Source organism: Diorhabda carinulata, chromosome 6 (genome assembly GCF_026250575.1).
Source record: "Diorhabda carinulata isolate Delta chromosome 6, icDioCari1.1, whole genome shotgun sequence".
NCBI classification, from domain to species: domain Eukaryota; kingdom Metazoa; phylum Arthropoda; class Insecta; order Coleoptera; family Chrysomelidae; genus Diorhabda; species Diorhabda carinulata.
In genome coordinates this window covers 12,751,145-12,772,744 of record NC_079465.1, presented here as the reverse complement: position 1 = coordinate 12,772,744, position 21,600 = coordinate 12,751,145, and the positions used below count along the sequence as shown (strand labels likewise).

Sequence of the window (21,600 nt, the reverse complement as noted above, 5' to 3'; positions counted from 1 at the left end):
GCTCTTAATTTTGACCACAGAAAGAAATGGACAAAATCCATTAAACAACCTGAATCTCCTTTAAGAAGACTCTAAAACCCAAAAAATGTAGTATATGTAGAATCTACTCGCGATGACTTCTAGATATTCTTGGGTCAAGTAATCAGTCATTTACTATTGAAACACCTACTATAAATAAAAACGTTAATTATTATTGGTTATTCATCATTCTTTTTGTTGTTGAATATTGGAAATCAAACCACAATCCACACAAATATTTCAATATTCACCTTTTATCGAAAATATAATCTACTGTGAATGGACCTTGAAAAATGTACGACAATTTTTTGCATCAGTCTTAAACCATCTTATTATGTATAATAATATGTAATTTTATTGATGTTCTAGTTTTCGAATTTTTTCATTAATGTCAGGGACCAACAATTTTATAAAACATTATGCTGAATTATTAATAATTAATAATTTTTTTAGTTTATCTAGTTTTTAATGAACTTGAAACAGTTTTACATTATTTGGAAATTTGACTTCGTAATAATAAATTGAAAATGTATTGCCTATGACTACAACCACAGATTGCATTTGTTGCAAATCTTTTTCAAATTTAATACTATCTTATTATCTGAAATTTTCCCTATATTTTTGTCGAAGCTATTAAATACTATCATGATGATATTTTTCAATAATGTTGTTGGAGTTTTCAATGCACACTTATCATTTTAATAATAATTCTTATAGAATATAAGAAGTTCTTGTCCACTGTTTATGTCATCAGAAGCTTATGAACTGACTTTACAGTCTTTGCAATTGAAGCGATCTAAAAATTTTTTTAATTAAATAACCCCCAAAATAGACTACAGAACAATTTTCTAACGTCGCAATATCATTTGAATGTACCTCGGAAGAGGTATTGAATTGGTGTATTAATCCGTTTGTTCGGATGATGATTCTGTTTCAATATTTAATGAAGCGAGTGCTTCATTGTCATATGTTGGTAAAAGCAGTATATTATCATCATCATCCAGTTTACTGCCTGCATTAGCACTTCTAGGGGGCCTCATTAAATTGGCGACAATATTTATTTTAAGTGCAGCTCGAAGAGCTTTCACTGTTGGGTTTCTGTTATACCCTCCTCGTTGACGATAAACAGAAAATTGATTTTCAAGTTGATCTTGAATTAGTTTGTTTGTGAATAAATAATTGAAACCTTCTTTTTTTGATCACTTGCAAATTGTTTAACAGAGTTAATGGTGAGAAAAAAACCATCAAAGCTATCAGGTCTGGTCAAACTTCCCTTTTTTCCAACTTTGTATAGATTTTCCAATAAATCATATCCTGAGCTTAAAGCTGCTAGCACTTCTGGATTCGTATCGCTCAGAACACGATTACAGGGTTTTGTTGAATGTAAACGTGTACTATTCAGGACATCAAATAAATTGTTCATGTTAGAACAAAGTTAGCCGTGTTTTTAAATGTACTTGAAATAAGTTCCCCAGTTTCCAAAGATGTCATTATGGCAGAATAAACACTGTGACTCAACAATTGGGCAGCTAATTTAACCTTCATTTTTTTGAAAGAAATCGGATTGATGTGGTTATAAGTCAGTTTCAATAAGGCCTTTTTCCTGTTTTGCTCCTTTTATCATGATCATAAACTTTTCGAATGTCAAAAAAACATATGAACTGCTCATTAAATATGAAAATTTTGTTCAAAAAATTGTTTCTAACGCATTTCAACAGATGGGGAGCATCACAAAAAGCATAATATTTTTTCTCGTTATGAAAAAAATAAGGTTGGTTTTTGTTAACCCCCAAATGCTTTATGAGTTTCTGATTGGTAGTTGATAAATTACATACTATGCCTATAGTGTCTAATTATGTCTCACTAAGTTTTTCCAATACCTTGGTGATTATACACCATAAAGAAACATATGACACCCTACCATTCGATACAAAGTAGGCAATAGGAATTTTCCAGTTGCTATAGATTCCTCTGATCATGAGAACTAGAGCTTCACTGGCAGGGAAAGGCTCTCTTCAAAACTCGCCCAGATCTTCGAAACCCTCAATTAAATCTGTTTTTATGTTGTACTCAAGATTCATCTTAATAGACATTTCGCCGAACATCAGAATACATTTCTTCTCGTAAGGCAGCATCGTATCCGCCTTTAAAGTAACGTGCATAAAATTTTTTTTATTGAATTCAGGTTTGCCACGGAAATTGGCAACCCATCTGTATGTCTTAGGTCCTTTATAAAATAATGACAGGGAAGTTTTCTTTTCAGATAGTAACCATGGGGACTTCATCTTATGTCGTAATTGCATATTATAAGAGATTTTGTAAAATTCGTGAGAGTTCCTTCTCCATATAAACCGTTCGCAGAGAGTTTTTATAATCTTTTTTTTTTGTAGCTCTCAATTGAGTATTCAGGTTATTGACTTTTTTCCTAGCATTGCTTAGTTCCTTTCTCAACCGTTCATTTTCTTCTTGCAATGACTGCTTCCTACCTCCAATTCCCATAGAACAAGATGGAAGGCTCTGTAACTCTTTCAACCACTCTTCATTTTCATGGTTACTGATAGAACTATCTGTCATGTCAATGTTTCTGGAATGAATCGGGGCAATAAAATCACTATTTGAATATGTTTGTGGATGTGAGGAAACATTCAATTGGATTATTTGTTCATCCAAATTTTTCCTATCCGATTCACTTTCTAAACCTTCATCATTTTTGTAGCGGAATGGTACAGCAGTAGTAGACAATCTTTTAGATTGACTAATATTTTCACTGAAATGTTTGCCGCATATCAGCTTATTTCTTAGTGATTTCTGGCTTAGCATTACCTAATATAAGGAATATCAATGTTAACATACATATTTATTGTAATGGTTATGGTAAAGTATTTTTTTATGTTCAAAAACTTGAATTTATTTCATTTCAATAACGGACATGAATGGAATAACGACTAGTAATTCCTCTTATTTAGAATTTCCCTTATTGTATCTTACATCATCGTCGGAATGATATAATTTTCCCGAATTGTTTTAAGATAATTCCATATCTGTGTATAATTCTCAAAAACAACTACACATCATTGAAATTTCTTTATGCTCACAACAACGGTAAAAAAACTAAACTTTAATAAGGTTTTTAAAATCAAACCAAAAACACCATTTAAAAGAATTGTAACAAAACCAGGAATAAAAAATATACAAATAAGTATATACGTACCAAAGATATTTAAATAATCTGATTTTAATATAAATATTATATTCATTAGCTTTGTATTGAAAGCTACGAATCAATGCGAAAATTTGGATAAGACCAATAAATAAAAAACTCTTTTTAATAAAAAAAAAATTGTCCCATCAACTACTACTAAAATACCTACTTATAAAAGTATTGTCAGTTTTATCATTGTGTAAAGATATTTATACAATGGCCTCATCCTTATTGATAACTGTACCAACTAACCCAGGACCGGTCTTGGTTTCACATTGGAGAGCCAAAAGTTATAATAATCGAAAATATTATTTATTGTATTATCTATTTATACTTTTTGGATTGACCACAAAATAATATAGAAATGTTAAAACTGAGCTCATTGTTGAGTTAAATATATTTATATTACTACTGGTACTAATTTAACAAAATTATTTTATTCACAAATCTGTTATAGGTAAATCAAGCATGAGTCATATATTTTTGAAATTATAACCTATTGAAGAGCAATACAAAAATTTTAGAAGCTTCTGATGACATAAACAGTGGACAAGAGCTTCTTTATTCTATTCTATTCTATTCTCTATTTAAATGATAAGTGTGCATTGAAAACTCCAACAACATTATTGAAAAATTTCACCATGATAGTACTTAATAACTTCGACAAAAATATAAGGAAAGTTTTAGATAATAAAATAATATTAAATTTGAAAAAGAAAATTGTTGGGAAAACAGAAAAAATTGTTCCCGCATGGTATGCAACAAATGCAATCTGTGGTTGTAGTCATAGGCAATACATTTTCAATTTATTATTGCGAACTCAGATTTTCAAATATTGTAAAACTGTTTCATGTTCATTAAAAACTAGACAAACTAAAAAAAATGATAAATTATCAATAATTCAGCATAACTGACAACAAATATATTTTGTATGTTTCTTATGGTATATTCTTTTATGTCAACGTTTCGGTAGCGTTGATCCAGTTACCATTATGAAGAATAATGTTTTATAAAATTGTTGGACCATCAATAAAATTACATATTATTATATATAATAAGATGGTTAAGACTGATGCAAAAAATTGTACATTTTTCAAGGTCCAATCACAGTAGATTATATTTTCGATAAAAGGTGAATATTGAAATATAACCAATAATAATCAACGTTTTTATTTGTAGTAGGTGTTTCAATAGTAAATGATTACTTAACCCAAGAATAACTAGAGGTCATCGCTAGTAGATTCTACATATACTACATTTTTGGGGTTTTACAGTCTTCTTAAAGGAGATTCAGGTTGTTTAATGGATTTTGTCCATTTCTTTCTGTAGTCAAAATTAAGAGCTACTTTGTTTATATTTTCTTGATAACACATAGTCCAAATTCAATAAATTTACTCAATTTGTTGGCCATTCGAATTTCCCATTAACAATGTTGTAGCTGTAAAATACACAAGGAATATATACAGGACCGTACTACTTGTAGTTTCTGATAATTGTTTCAAATGCTCAGTCTATAATTATTATAATTTTATATCAAGAATTTCATAAAAAGTGTAGTTATTATTGTTACATTATTTAATATTACTGTTCGATATTTCCTAATAAATTCATTTACTAAAACTTTGAGTGTTTTATTTTGTTATCTAATATGAAGAATGCAATTACCTCAGAACAAAAATCCGTGATTACTGACGTTTATGCCAAAATCTAACATTCTTTTTATTTACATTCATTTATTTCAATTTATTCATAATGTACTTCATAACTTCACATTGTATTGAAAATACGAAATTTTAGCTCATCCTACTCTATTTATATTGAAATAGATTAATTGAATTATTAGTTCGATATTGTATTATGATATTGTGTTGTGTAATGTGTTATTGTATTATGATACATCTAGTATATTTCATCTCGTTATGTTTAAAATATTAGTATAGTTAGAACTTTTTACAAGTTATTTGTTTTGATTTTATCAAATATATTAATACAGTACGAAAGTGGAACAAAATCAAATATATTTTTTCTAGGAAGAAAGGGGAAAATGGATAAATCACATATATCAACTGAAAATTTTTTTTCGCCTCTTCAAAATATCATGAAAATATGAATGTTTCAAAAATACATTCATGACCGAGGTTCTAAAATCGCAAATTCATATTATTTCAGTAACCAAAGGAAATAGGAATACCTGGTATAAATGCAATGGACGTAAGATTCCATAAGAAAATAGATAATGAAACAAAAACAAATAGCAACAGAAATTAAACATACGCCGGATACCCGAAAACAAAATACCAGAATAAAACTGTCGAATCCAAAGCAACCGGTAAAAATTATAGGCGAGAACGAAGAAACATCTGGAGAAAAAGGTATGTCATAACCCCCAATCAAACAGCAATACACTTCACAGTAAGCTGGCTTAGTATTAAATAAAACAAAATTTATAACATCAAATGAAAATAGACATTTTAACAAATTTAATATTTATCCCATACGCTCATGGCGGTAATGGAAAATGCGGGTTTATATTGGAGAAATTGTATTTCCAGATTATATAATATAAGAAATGTATAGTTGTGTTTTCAAAAATATGTCCAAAAAGTGCGTGATGCTTCTAGATAATGATAAAATATATCAGAAGTCAGAAAATCAGTTTCGAGATATCCTGTATATTATTTGGATAAAACTTGACTTGACTTGACTTGAGTAGAGCCATACCGTTTGGCTAACGTTGTTAAGGTTGGTATTTAGGATTAAAAGTACTTTTTAGAGAAGTCGGCGGTATGACTTGTTTCACAAAATTTAAAGCGCCCGGGATTTGTTGATGGTGGCCTTCTAGCTGTCAAGTAGAAAAAATGGGAGACTATCATAAATAAAAAAATTCAGGGTGATTTTGAAATGGACTGGAAATATTTTAAACAAACTCCGACTGAACTATAGACTTGCTCTCCACCATAGTTGTATTTTAAAAATACAAAAAGAATTATTGATATAAATTAATTTTATGAATGGGAGATGATCCTCAAGTATATCATGATGATGGATAAAATAAGAATACTTTATTCTCCAAGTAGGGTCATCAAGGTCATCATCTTTCATATTTTTATGATGAAGGATTTAGGTTTCAGAAAAGTATCTTTGTTGGGTATCACTTTGTCGTTTTAGTATGTCAATACTTAAATTAGTCTTTTCGTCATTCGTGAGCAAAATGATTTATAAACAAAACTAGTTATTCTATTGAGCCTTTTCTTTTCCATTAATATGAATACACTTTTAATGCTTTTTAAATAGAACACACTGCAGAGTTATGTAGGTAACAATGTTATTTTTTTCAAAAATATTTTATTTTCTCCATTACGCTACATGAGAATTGAAACATGGATTTGTGTTGTGAGATACTCACTGATCGAATTTATTATAAAAATTCCAGTTTCCAATTTACCTGCTTCTATTTTTCATTGTATTATTAGTATCAAATTCGAGTATAATTGATATTTTCTGCTTCTTACGCTATTAAAGTAGGCGACCCACTACTTGTATTATTCTTTCTAGTTAAAATATATAAAAGAGATCTACACTTTATCGATCGGTCCATGTTGAAGGGCTTTTCCAGAAACAATACAGTCAGTGGTTTGCTATTTCTTTTCAACAGATGATACGCATTTTTTTTTTAATTTGTTGTTGCGTGGAACCGAGTCGTCTTGGAAAACAGATATTCCACAGCAACCACATACATTTTTCTATTGATTCGTGTATTCTGTTTACTAATTCTCTCCATTTGACTCTTCCAGTACAACTATATTTATCTTATGATTTTCTACGCAATTAATAATGTTTCAAGTAGTGACAGACTGGCAGTTTGGATAAAATGAAGCCATTGATATTATTCGCAGAAATTTCAAATTAATGAAAATAGTAGCACAGATACTAAGTAAGTACGGATGTGAATTTTGAATAAGCCATGACTAGTGAAATTCTTAGCTTTGATGAAATCATAATTCAAGAATGAAGCAAATCAATCAGATTTTTGAGGGTATGTTAACTCAAAGTGAAGTTATCTCCATCTCAACATATCAATTTGTTTATCTAAATAGTGTTATGAGCATATTTTTATAGGCGTATCTGTTTTGGGAAAGAAATTTTTTCAATAATATGCTATGAAATTCTGGAATGAATGTTCGGCATTAATTTACTTGATCTTTATTTCTGTCCTTGGCCTATTTGGACTTTACCAGATTCACTAAGCATTTTTGCGAATAAAAGAGTATTTCATAATTGCATATGATGACTACAAATCACATAGAGAAGTTCTTACAATTGATCAAATATTCGAATAAAAGTTGGAATATGAAAGTTCCTGTGACCTAATGTTGATAATTATTCTATATTGTAATGACGGACGAATGTCATTTAAAACAAATCCGTAATGCAATTAGCATGATTAAAATAAACATTGAAATAGAAATATTCGTCAAAGAAATAGGTAAACTGATATAATTACGAAAAAATGGAAACTAATGAATTACAGCTGCTACAGGGATGACGAAAACTGAAAAAAACAAAGAAAACAATTGATATTAATAAAAAAAAAACAGACTAAAAAGAAATAAATACGAGTAATAGCGTCATAAACTATGAATGAGTAAGAGGATGATGAAGGCATTGCTGGAAAATTTTTATGAGAAATATAATAAAAATAGTACTAATATATGGACCAGCAGAAGAAGCCTTTGCATTTAGAAAATTTTATGAGGCAAGAAAACAAACAATAATCATGAGGAAACAGAATAGCTAAAATAGTAAAAATAAAATAGGTGAATGCTTTGCATGGAAAAATAAGGACAATCAATAATAAAGAAAAATTTGAAGAATATGTTCTACAAGTGGATACAATTCACACTTTTGTGGCAGAAGAGGAGGATGTGGGAAGTATGATATACTGTTTTGTATATACAAAACATTTTATGGAAATAATACAAAAGTTATAAAAAAGGAAGAGGAGAAGTGGAAGCACTCTGTGAGCTGAGAATAGAATCGTCAGAATAACTTCTTTTTCGCATTCTCTCAATTTATTATTCTTTGATGTTTCCATTACAACTCGCTTACTTTTTTGTATCCAATATAATTTATTGCCGGAGGTTACGAGGTTTTATTTCTTACTGGTTCAATTCGTCTCTGGTTCTTTAGTATTAAAAGATTTGTAGTTTCACTTCTAAAAAAATTTAAACGATACACTTTTTCAGATGCTATGCGAATCTCAATTGACACAACTGTGTTGTGCCTGCTACCCATACATTTTTCTGTTTTTGTAATCTTCAATATCTCTTTGGTTCAGTTTTTATAATCTACTTGTAAATATTTTATTCTAATATATAGCATATTGATCCCAGGCAATTGTTGATAGATGTTTGGATATTTACATCATTTGTTTGTTTTATATTTTTAGACTAAGTCAAATATTTTTGAGACCTCGAGACTTTGTGATTTTTCTTAAGCTTTATATTTTGTTAATTATGATATTTTAATCAACAAATTAGAGTACTACGGTTTCAGAGGAGCACCTCTCGCATAGGTACTTTACTAACAGAAGTCAGCATGTAAGGGTTGATACAATGATGTCTTCTTGCAAGCCAATAGAATGTGGAATGCCCCGAGGCTCAGTACTAGGCCCTGTTTTGTTTCTTCTGTTTATAAACGACATCGCCTATCTAGTCATCAGTGGTAAATTATGTATCAGTCGATACTAATTTCTTTTGGAGCACCCCTGATCTAACGGCACTTCATATGACCATATCTAGTGACCTAATCACCCTTAAATCATGTTGCGATTCTAATCTCCGCCTCAACGTTTCTTAAATTAAAGCTTTGTTATATAAAAATACATTACTGCCTTTTTTATAGATTAACAACACTATTGACGACAGTTTACAAATAACTGAGCTTATCCACCTCCTTAATAGTTTATTATGCTCTTATTGAGTCGCATCTTCGATATTCCGTTCCCTACTGGTATACGTGTTCTGCGATTCAATTTGAGCGAATCCTTCTTCTTCTTCTTCCTGCCTCACCTGGGAGGTTGTCACTCCATCTTTTCCTAGGTCTTCCAAGGCTTCTTTGTCCTGCTGGTGATTTGTCCCTTGATATTTTCACAATTCTTCTTCCGTCATGCGGTCAATGTGCTCATTCCATTTTATCTTTCTATCCAGTACCCAGTCATTGATGTTATCTATCCCGCATGTTCGTCTTATGTTTTCACTCCTTTCTCTATCCATTAGTATTCTTCCCGCTATTCTTCGAACTATTTTCATTTCTGTAGTCTCCTATATCCGTTTCGTTTTAGAGGTCTCAGGTCGGGTCTCTGCTGCATAGGATAATATAGGTCTGATTGCGGTCTTGTATATGCAGGTTTTTGCTTCAGTTCGAATGTATTTATTTCGCCAGATTGTGTCATTTAGGTATAAGGCTGCTGCACTTGAGGCTCTTGTAGCTTGGTTTCTTACTTCCGTCTCCACGTCCCCGTGTCCAGATATTTCGATTCCCAGATATTTAAATTTCATTTCCTGGTGTATTATTTTGTTTTCCACCACAAGCTTACATCTGATCGGTGTCTTGGAAGTAACCATTGATTTTGTCTTTGCCGTTGATATTATCATATTGAACTTTTTTGCTGTTTTGTTAAATTGGTACAGTAGCCTTTGCAGATCGTCCTCGTTCTCCGCCAACAGTACCGCATCGTCTGCATAGCACAGGATTTTGACTTCTTTATTTTGTATCCTCTTAGTTTGCGTACTTGTTTTATGATTTCATCCATCACTATGTTAAATAGGAGCGGACTGAGAGAGTCCCGTTGCCTAATGCACCTATTTGCGAATCCTCAAACTACAAAAGAGAGCTGTTAGTTATTTACTCGGATTAAACAGCAGGGCTCGCTGCAAGGACTTCTTTAAAAGATTAAAAATTCTGACCTTATTCATCTTTGAATCCGTTTGCCTAATTCGTAAGTACGCTTTTCCAATTTCAGAAAAGACGTTGCACTCTATTTCTCTCTCTTCTACACGCTTCGTACATTCAACGCAACCTAATGCTTTAATTTTTTAAATAAATTGGTGTGTCAATAGTATACTAATTTATGTGTCTAGTCTTTCTTTATTTGGAATCTCCTTTGCAATATGTTGCTTATGTTTATCATGTATCTTTTATTTCAATGGTTTGTACTATTTGGTTGTGCTTTGGTTTTACTACGTATTTCTAATGATAGAATAGCAATTCTCAAAAAATATTTTACTGTAATATAATTCATTGGAACAAAGTTTCAATTAATGGCACCTCAATGATATTGTTTTTCTTCGAGATTTCATTCATTTAATTTAGCATTTCTGCAATACCCTAACGCAGTCGAAGCGAGGTCTGTTTGCTGAAATGATTGCAAGACAATCAATAATGTAGTAGCAACTGTACCAGATCACTTTATTGTGAGAATAATATTTCGATCAATTTGTGTATATAGAAGAAATGTACATTCTCTCTCTCTCTTTTTCTTTTTCTAAAACTTGAATCAGTAGCGACTTGAAGTATTCTAAAAAAAATTTCAATACAAACTAAGAAAAAGATTATATCATAGCCCACAATTTTCCACTGTGTAGTGCAATCAGGTATTTACGGAATATAAATGCATATTCAATATCATGATATTTAATATCATCCCCAAATTCCTTCACCACTTGTTCGCACTTGAAAGTGAAGATGGCATTAGATAGCATATGAAAAAATCTCCAAACTAGTCAGCAGTTAAGGACGCTTGACATAATACAAGATCAATTCAATGGACGAATGTTGCACGTCACTTGACATTATGCAAGTCCTTTGCCATCACGTTATGATTGCCACTAATCAAAATTCCATAAGAAAAAGTAAACAATTTCCTAACCTCGACTTTTATTCAAAATTTTGTAGTCTGCTTAAAAGTTGAAATAACAAAGTAAAGTGAATAAGTCACTCGCAATAACTATATCTGCTGCTGCCTTGCTTTTTCAGCCTCATGGATTAGGCACCTAGGGGATTGTAGGACAAGCTCTGGAATTAGATAAAAAAACATATAAAAAATATTTGAGAATGTATGTAGAAACATTTGGAAAACTCATAATGAAAATGAAACATAAGACAACTATTGGCGGGAGACAATATCAGCAGATCAGAAACTCATTTCTGTCTAGAATTGCAGCTTGCACGTAATAAAAATGGCACCAAACCGATGTTGCAAGTGCGAGATCTTGTATGAAACAATTAGCTGAACTTCATCTGCGTATGTTTTTGATCAAGAAATATTGCGTCTTTCATTGCACGTTATCTTGCATCATTTCAAACGGCCTTTATGACCCTCTTCTTGCAATTACGAGTCGTTGGGGTTGTTGATATTGACAGAAATATCGATGAACACCCAGTTTTTTTTAAGTAGATATGATTTAATATTTTTTACGTCCTTCGTTCTCTTTTTATCCCCAATGCAAGTACTAGTTTCATAAGGTGTGATTTTTTTATATATAAATATTCCTATTACCAATATAAAAAATATATTGATAAAAATATGGGACAAAAGTAAAGAATATACAGAAATACCTCAAAACTAATTTATAAAAGCTATAGAACTTCACTTACAATAACATACTTCAAATATGAAAATGAAATATACAAACAAATTGATGGTTGTGCTACGAGAGCTTCCATTTCAAGTGTTATAGCATAATTAGTAATGGAAGATCTTAAGGAAACGGTTCTAAGCAAACTTAATATAATTATTCCATTCTTTTCCGATATGTAGTTGATTACTGCCTTACCAAAGGATCAAATTGAAAACATAAATAAAAAATTCAATTCTTATCATAAAAAACTCTAATTCACAATCGAACAAAATAATAAAATCAATTTTCTTGATGTCACATTATACAAAATTAACAATAACATAAGAAGAGAATGGTATATAAAACCAACTTGGTCCTCAAGATATTTGAATTTCAATTCATGTTATTCATGCATTGAAAGAAAATAATTATCCGGAAAAAATGATAAACAACATATTCAAGAAAGGGATGAACAGATACTATAATCAATTAAAAAACAAAACAGAAACAAAACTTGATAACATAAAACATTTTCCCGTACCATATGTACAAGGACTTTCCCAGCAATTATCAAATAATTTCAATTAATATAATATTAGTATAAGTCATAAAGGACATAATACATTATCCAAATATTTCACTAAATTAAAATCTAAAACACCAAAAAAACAAAAGAAGTAATATTATATATCAAGTGCCTTGTAAAATTGTGACGCTGTCTACATAGGGCAGACCTCTCAATATTTAGAAAATTAACTGCATTAACTACGATCTGGTAATTAAAATTGCAGTGTCAATATCATATTTTGATAAAGACTGAAGTTAAGTGGAAACGTCAATTTTTTATCACTGTTTCAAAAATTATTAGAAAAAAATTTTAGAACAGAAAAGGTCTAAAATTAAGAACATTTATCAGCATCAATATGTCAAAAGGTCTATGGAATAATAAATTAGAGAAATTTATTTTGTTTTTTATTTATATTTTAGTTTAGTTGTATTATATTTTGGTCTCAGAACTTAATTTTTTCAACAAAAAACTTTTTTCATCAAATACATTTTTCATTCTTCAGTATCTCCATATTCTTGCAAAAGACAATAGTGGTAGGGTCAACATACAAATAACACAAAGCTAACACTTTTTTATTACCGAATTGTTTTATAAATACTGAATACACTGTTTATACTGAATAATCATGAATCCACTATTATAAATATCATATTACTGCTATGTGAGAAATATTATAGGTTTTTAAGGGTAATTTGAAGTGTGTATTAGCTTATTTCTATCTTTGGGTGATCGATCCACAAGTACTGTTGCTCGCATCGTTTATACACAGACATTGCATTCTGTTTAAGAGATCTATTGTAATTTTTATATTGCCTATACAACTAATTTTATAGCTTTCAAAAAATTTGATGGCAATAAACAAATTAATGTAGTTATTGAAGTTTGCTAATATATAATTTCATCTTTATTATACAATGCGGTCCATCTGTATGGAATAAATTCAATTGTATTTTTATTATGTACTGTGTGAAAAAACCTGAAACAGGTTAAATTTTATTCTTAAATTGACAATTTACAGTATGAAAATATTATCCCCTTCAAGCACCCCCTCTGAAGTATAAACACCCGCTCGAAAATTTTAAATAAGAAAGCAGTCGTGTGGCACCTTGTTGGAAAGGTATTTTAGTCCCCTGTTTAGCAACTTAAAGTATTTTTTAAATTGTTCCCATCATAACTAAGAAAATTAATTTTTGAAATGTAAAATTTTGATAATATCCCTATCACAAAACTTTAGGCAGAATGAAGATGATAATGTCGCATAATATTGAGAATATATTTTTCAGTGTACTTTACAATTAAATTAAATGTTCGAAATGATCACCATTCACTTCTTAACAATAACCGAGGCAATTTTAGAATTCTCGTCAATATTTTGTATGACCTCAGGGGTTATTTTGTTAATTTCTTCCGTTATCCTAACTTCTTAATCAGCAATATTGTCTCGTCTTAAAATATACTTTAGTAATAATCAGGTATTCTTGTATCTGTTCTGCTAATAATCAGGAAAAAATAATTTATATGAATCTAGTAGGCTACTATCATTTACATACATCAGTTATTTGAAGTCACTCTAATATTTGTGCTGGTATTAAATTTAATTATGGCTTATTTGTCAGAGACTCAAAGAATATACATTTTATTATGATTGGTTGTGGTAATAAAACAAGAGCTCAGGAAGATTGTGAAATTTTCAATAATAAATACCCTGGTCAGCTCGTTTCGCTTTCTACAGTTGGTAAAATTGGAAAAAGTTTCGTGAAAGTGAACATATAAGAAATATTGAAAAAATTAAGATGATCCTGATAAAAGGCAAGAACTCTGTGAATTGATGATGGACAGAATGAACGCAGATTTGCAGTTCTTAAAAAAATAGAACTGTAGATATTGAAGCAGAGAAAATCCTCACTGGATGAGTGAGGCTCACATACAATATCCTTAAAAAGTGAACGTTTGGACTTGTATTGTTAACAATAAACTTCTTAGTGCCCAACTTACAGAGACTTTTTCCCGATGTTAATTATCCAAATGATATAGATCAATCTATTTCCTATCATCAAGACGGAGCGAAGCTCCGCCGCATTTTGCAAGTACAGTTAGAAATTATTTAAACGAGGTTTTTTCCAATAGGTGGATTGGAAGACGTTCAAAGATCGAATGGCCAGCTAGATCCACCGATTTGACTCCTCCCGATTACTTCTTATGAGGTTATTTAAAAACTAAGTATATTGTTGTACGAGAATTCTAAAACGCATTATCAAGAAGTGAACAGTGGTTATTTTGAACATTTAATTTAATTGTGAAGTACATTGAAAAATATATTCTAAATATTAAGCGACATTATTATCTTCATTCTACATACCACTTCAATGAAACGGTAATGAAATGTATAAACGTGTTTCTAACTATTTTGAGGACCATTCTGCTTCCGTAAATTGCTACATAAACGATTATTTTTCGTTATAGTTGTTCTACTTGTCGATGTCGTTACGAAAAATTAATATTTAATTCAAACATTGATATTGATAGTGTATATTTCACTTGTTAGTTTCCTATCGACTCTCACTTATACAGTATAATTTTAGTAACAGCATCGCGTCTCACGTATCATATTTTGATGATTTTCTTATTTATATATATATACAGGGTGATTCATTAAGAATTTCCAATCTCTGAACTGTAGATTCTAGACCTCAAAATATGATGATTCTGCTCAATATGCCTTATGCAAATATTGCTAGTTTCCGAGATACGGGGTGTTCAAAGTTTAAATTTAAATTTTGTTTTTCGCAATAATTTTTTATGTTTTCACAATTTCTCTTTGAAAATTGGCAATTTTACGTTTTTGGCATGAGGAATCTAATTTAAAATTGCTAATAGAGGGCGCTAGTTACACTTGTTTTTGTTAATTAAATCAAAGTAATTTTTTGGGCTAAACTTACAATCAAAATAATAAAAAAATATTAAAAAGCGTTAAATTCTACAAAAAAAAGTTACTCCATCGGTTAACGAGTTATTTGCTTCTAAAAAGTTCAATAAATTTTAATTTTTTCATAAAAAAATTTTATTATTCCTTAAATATGTAACAATCACAAATTTGTCTTCAAAAATAAAAAACTTCAAAGCAAATGCTCAAAATGCCCACCATTTACATCAATACACTTTATGGTCCCCTTTCGTGAAGATCTCTTAATATCAAATAATCCTTATCTATTATTTTTAATTGCATCCGCAGCTTCTTCTATTTTCCGTCGCAGTTGTGGAAGAGAAGTATTTTTTTCTTTGTAAACTAACGCCTTAATTTGCGACCAAATTGAAAAATCTAAAGGATTTTGGTGGCCAAGCAAACTCACTTTAACGACCAATCCATCGATGCGGAAACTGTTCGTTTAAGTATTGACGAATTTGTAAAGAATAATGTGGTGGTGCTCCGTCGTGCAAAAACCACATATTTTGCCTTAAAGCGAGAGGTATATTCTCTAGTAATTCGTATAAATGTGCTTGAAGGGAATCTAAATAAAGAGGTCCATTTAAATTGGTTGGCAGTTCAAAAGGACATATTAAATACCCACATATTACACCACACCAAATGTTAACCTTAAACTTGTGCTGAAAATATGTTTTCCTCATAGCATGTGGATTTTCAGAATCCCACAAATGATTATTTTTATAATTAAATATTCCTCGTCTGGTAAATGTTGCTTCATCAGTAAAAAGAATTGTATCCACAAAATCAGGGTTAACATTTTGATTATCTTGCAAAAAATGAGCAAATTGTAGACGCTTAGATAAATCTTGAGGTAATAAATTCTGAACAGGAGTGTAATGATATGGATGCAATTTTTCCCTCTTCAGTATTCTAAACGTAGATAGAAGTAGATTAAGAGGCTTATACATGTTTGCAGACTTAATCGGCGAGTACTGATATCTGGATTCTCCGTAACACAAATTAAAATTTCATCTTCTTCATCGGCAGTGATTTTTTTTGTAGCACTGTGCTTAGTTTTAGAGCGTAAGGACCCCGTTTCACCTAAGCGGTTGTAAAGACTTCGGTACAGTTTGTAATTGGGTTGCCTTCGATTTGGGTATAATTGGGAATATCTTCGAGCCGCAGCTGGACCACTTTAATTTGACTGAGCAAACACACAAATCATATCGCGCATCTCATTATTGGAAAAATCGTTATGCCTAGGCATTATTTGATAAATAACTATTACACTTGTTAATTAGTAAATTGTTAATAAATGGTATACTAATGTATTACTTATTCTTATTATTATCCGATTTTTGCTTCTACACAAACTGTGTAAAAGTGACACAAGCCTACTTGAAAAGAAAACGAAAAATCAAACCAAGGCTTAATTCAAGAATGTGATTTTGATATTAAAGTAAATTTTGATATTGAAGTAAATGGTGGGCATTTTGAGCATTTAGCATTTGCTTTGAAGTTTTTTATCTTTGTTTACAAATTTGTTATTGTTACATATTTAAGGAATAATAAAATTTTTTTTTGAAAAAATTAAGATTTATTGAACTTTTTAGAAGCAAATAAGAACTCGATAACCGATTGAGTTACACGAATTAAAGAAGAGTAACTTTTTTTTGTAGAATTTAACGTTTTTTAATATTTTTTTATTATTTTAGTTGTAAGTTTAGCCCAAAAAAAGTTTACTTTGATTTAATTAACACAAACAAGTGTAACTAGCGCCCTCTATTAGCAATTTTAAATTAGATTCCTCATGCCAAAAACGTAAAATTACCAATTTTCAAAGAGAAATTGTGAAAACATAAAAAATTATTGCGAAAATCAAAATTTAAATTTAAGCTTTGAACACCCCGTATCTCGGAAACTAGCAATATTTGCATAAGGCATGTTGAGCAGAATCATTATATTTTGAGGTCTAGAATCTACAGTTCAGAGATTGGACATTCCCAATGTATATACTATATATATTGAAATGATCAGAAATCTAAAAGCAAGTAGGTACATAATGAAAATTTATAATTTATTGAGATTAGTTAAGATAATAATTAAACTAAAGGCAGAAAATCGATAAAAAAATAAAAGAAATTGAATTGATATTTGCAAGTTAATTAATTATAGTTATTTTATATATAAGGAATTATTTATTAAAAATGATATATTCTAAAAAGATTGCATATGTACAAATCATAATTTGTATCATAGAATAATGTTATTAATTATAAATTAATATAAAACTTAGTGGAAGATTGATTTTTTTTTAAAAAATATATGAAACTGTTGCCAAAATGACCCATAATAGTGAAAATTCATAAACTATTAATGAAATAAAAGTTTATTTAAAAACATAAATATAAGAACTGACAAGTGTTTGAAAAGTGAAGGACATTGTGAGGAGACAAGAAAAAAATCTAGTCAGTCATATTAGATGGTTGCTATTGAAAAAAAAGGAGCATCAGTGATTTTGAAAAGAGTATCAGCAGAAAAGAGAATGGGGAGTGCAAAGTTATAAGAAATAGAAGTTAAAATTGAATCAAAATACAAAATAATTGCGAATTATTAAAGATGAATGGAAGATAAATATCTGGACTGAAGAAAATCCAATGATTGTTACTGACAATTCATAGAAGTAAATGCAAGTTTTAGATCTGATATTACAAGATATTATCATCTCAGGTCAGTTCCTTCACATATTATTGGCCAATAATAATAATAGTAATAATATAAAATAATTTATAAAAAAAAAGGAATATTACCTATACTTACGTTGATAATGGATAAAATTCCTTATTTGTGAGGTTAAGATTCCTGTTCCGTAGAAATAATATGAATTGTATAGTATAATTAAATTTTGTTCAATGTATCATATGTAATCCTTTCACAGAAATAGAACTTCTTGATTATATCATATAAAATTGACATAATTTTCTACTATTTTCCTTATATTGTACATCTAAATAATAGAATATTCATCTGAGTCGATTTATAACAGATAACTGTGTAGAATTATCAAATTAGAGGAACGGCTAACTTCAGGTTAGACTCATAGGCGTATTCAACTACATTTTATTAAACTTTATTTGAATTAAAAATAATACAATTAACTTTTAACATAAAACTTTTATTGATTTATTAAAAGGAAAAACATCCATAAGTTATTTATTTATGCCAGAACTCAAAGAGAGAATGAGTTTCATGCCCGGCAAATAACGTGCTAGCGACAACAATATAAAAAAATAATAATGATAAAAACAATAATAATAGAGGTAAATATAATTATAATTACAATATATATATATATATATATATATATATATATATATATATATATATATATATATATACCTTCCTAGAAACTAGTTAAAAAAACAAACCACCTGCTATGATAGAAACATATAAAAATAAACCTCAAAAGAATTCCATGGATTATAAAAAGTATATCAAACGTGCGGTGACTTCACTAATTTTTAGAAGTATAGGGCCGGTTTCATGTCGAGGACGAGTTCGCAACATAACCTGCTCCTCCGGGACTGCATGCTTAAATCGGCAACTACACCCATTCCTGCACTTTCTGGTCATATGAAAATAGCAGGGAACCTGTTTCAACAGGTACTGATGACGTGATGGGTAGCCGTAAATTAATATGTGAACTTCGGTTTTCTTGATTATCATCTCTATGATCTTCTTGGCGACTCGCCAATCCAACTGGTTACTCGCTTTCTTTGTCATAGACATGTTCGTGGAAGCATTCCCGACACATCTTGGTAGGAAGATTGATCTTGAAATTCATTTTTTATTACCAGGTAGAAAATGTATCCCGAACTGTGTTCGATTCTCAGCGTCTTGCAGGCGGCTGGTATCTGCTCTTTAAGTTTATCTAATCGACATACTTCTTCCGGAAGACGGTTGCTAATCCTTGTACGTTCTTGATACGAGCAGGAATGTTGCAGGCCAGAGAATAAATTCCGGTAGAGTGAACAAATCTAGTTGTTCTGTAGTGACTCCAAATCTAGCATTGCCGGTACCTCTGTACGCACCCACAAATTCTTCTAAGGCAGGGTCAGGCTGTTATCGCAACTTCTGTAGGTCATGGTCTCCGTCGAAAAGCGCTAGTCGATTTGGTAGAATACTTTTGGTTTTCCGTTGGGATCTTGCTTATGCGATAGATGACATCATTGATCATTTTTTGACTAAGTATGGACCCAGTATTTTGTAGTTTTGGAGAAAACCCCTTTCTCTTTGTCGGATTCTCCAGCTATACTTTATTTCCCTTTTTAAAACCGCCGTCAGTGGCTTCCGCCTCATATTGTTTTTCATTCTGTCGTTGACAACATGAAGATTCGAGCGAAACAATTTGTGTATGTCGTCCATTCTTTTTCTCAATTGAACCACATATTTATGTCAAGGGAGGAGGCTTCCTCTGGTAATGGATATCCCAATATTGGCGCCGTGGTCAAATGTCTCTTCAAGGTCATAAACGCCGTTTATCGGTTGGTTGCGGCGATCGCTGTATAGAGGTAATTTTGTCTGGATCCACTGCCAGTCCTTCGTTGCTCAATCTATGACCTAGATAGTTTTGGAATAACTGGCACTTCATTGGGCTGAGCATAAGCTGGACAGCTTGAAGTGAATACATCTTCTAAATTATTAAGATGCTCCTAAAATGTCTTTCCCGATACCACGATTTCATCCAAAGAATCAGGTATGTTTTCCAAGATAACCCTCTCAAGAAGTTTTCCGTAAGTCTTTCAAATATCGCGGGCGCGTTACAAAGCCCGAATAGCATACCGTTGAATTACCATAGTCTAGATTCGTGAGGAAAAGCAGTCTTATCTGGGACCATCTCTACTTGCCAATCTCTGGTCTACAGGTCCAAGGTAGAAAACAGCCTGCTGCTAGCTGAAGTATCCAATGTATCATCAATGTGGGTTAGAAGATAGCTGTCTTTCTTCGTGACAACTGACTATATCCACACAGAATCTCATAGTTCCATCTTTCTCATTGACAAGCACTACTGGAGATATCATTGGACTAAACTTTTTCCTCGTCCATCTCTCGAATTATTCTTTCAGCTCTCTTTTTGCTCTTGGTAGTCTGCGAGTAGATTGTCTAATTTGCTTGGCATCACCAGTATCGATTTTGTGTTCGAAGGCTATGTTCTGCCAGTCCTCTTTTTGGTACAAATATGTCTTGATACGGAAAGAGAAATTCCCTCTTCCTAGAAATTAGTTAAAATATAAAGATATTGTTATGAACAAGTCCGTTTCGTTTTGGCATACATAAACGAGTTTGTTCAACGCAGTTGTTTAGTTTATTATAAATAGTCATAGTCAGCGAAACGAAATAGAAAAGTAACCGAAGAATTCAAGTAAATTATATAAGTTAGGTAAGTGTTTCAATTAATTAAAAACGTAAGAGACAGTGTTTATAAATTCACCCGACGAATAGAAAAGCGTAGATAAATCAGAAAAATATTACAATATATAGAAACCAACCTCATACGAGTTCCGCTGATTTTAAAAAGTATATCAAACGTGAATTCGTGAATACATGGCCGGCTTTTGTAGCTGGAACGAGTTTGTAATAATATTATTAGTGGGAATAACGAAACCTTCGAATCCCCTAAATTATGGAATATATGAATAATTATGAAAAAAAATTCATTGAACAGGAACTAGAACTTCCTTAAACTATTTGGGGTACAGATAACGGTATAGGTATCCGTTTCTGAAACAACGTTGTTAATGTCGCAAAAGTATTGGCACAAAATTTAGGAAATTCAGAATAGGTTGTAAAAATATTAAATCAAAATAGCATTGTAAACAAAGATTTGCTTATTTTATTGAAATTAGTTAGATAAGTCGTATGTTATGTCAGTTACAGTAAAATGTCTTGGAAGTTAGGAATAAGAAAAAGCATATATAATCTGTTTGAAAATATCCCTAAGCCTGACTTAGTTCGTATTATTCGAATTAAAAAAAACCTCCCAAAACAGGAAAACAAAGAATTTTTACATAAGAAAAAGTGAAGAGACTGGTGAAAGGAGCAAAAGACAAAGTCGGAATTACTTCGAAAAAATTTGCGTATGTATATATATCATACTTCAAAGAGTACCGAATAACAAGAATTAGAAATAAAGGGTCAGAAATACTGGAAAAGACGAAAGTATTTTGAATATACCCCAAACCAATTAGCACGAATGCCAAGATGC

The 21,600-nt window shown here is 30.8% G+C and overlaps 1 protein-coding gene and 1 long non-coding RNA gene across 8 annotated transcripts in view; one reads left to right on the top strand and one right to left on the bottom strand.

The window, feature by feature from the left end:
* LOC130894767 (peripheral-type benzodiazepine receptor-associated protein 1) overlaps window positions 1–21,600 on the top strand; it is a 225,249-nt gene that overhangs the window by 17,225 nt on the left and 186,424 nt on the right. The gene's annotated exons all lie outside the window — the stretch shown is intronic.
* LOC130894768 (uncharacterized) lies at window positions 11,777–18,458 on the bottom strand. The gene is made up of 2 exons (XR_009059382.1): window positions 18,146–18,458; window positions 11,777–13,385 (listed from the first exon to the last, which is right to left on the bottom strand). It is a non-coding gene; the product is annotated as an uncharacterized LOC130894768 (long non-coding RNA).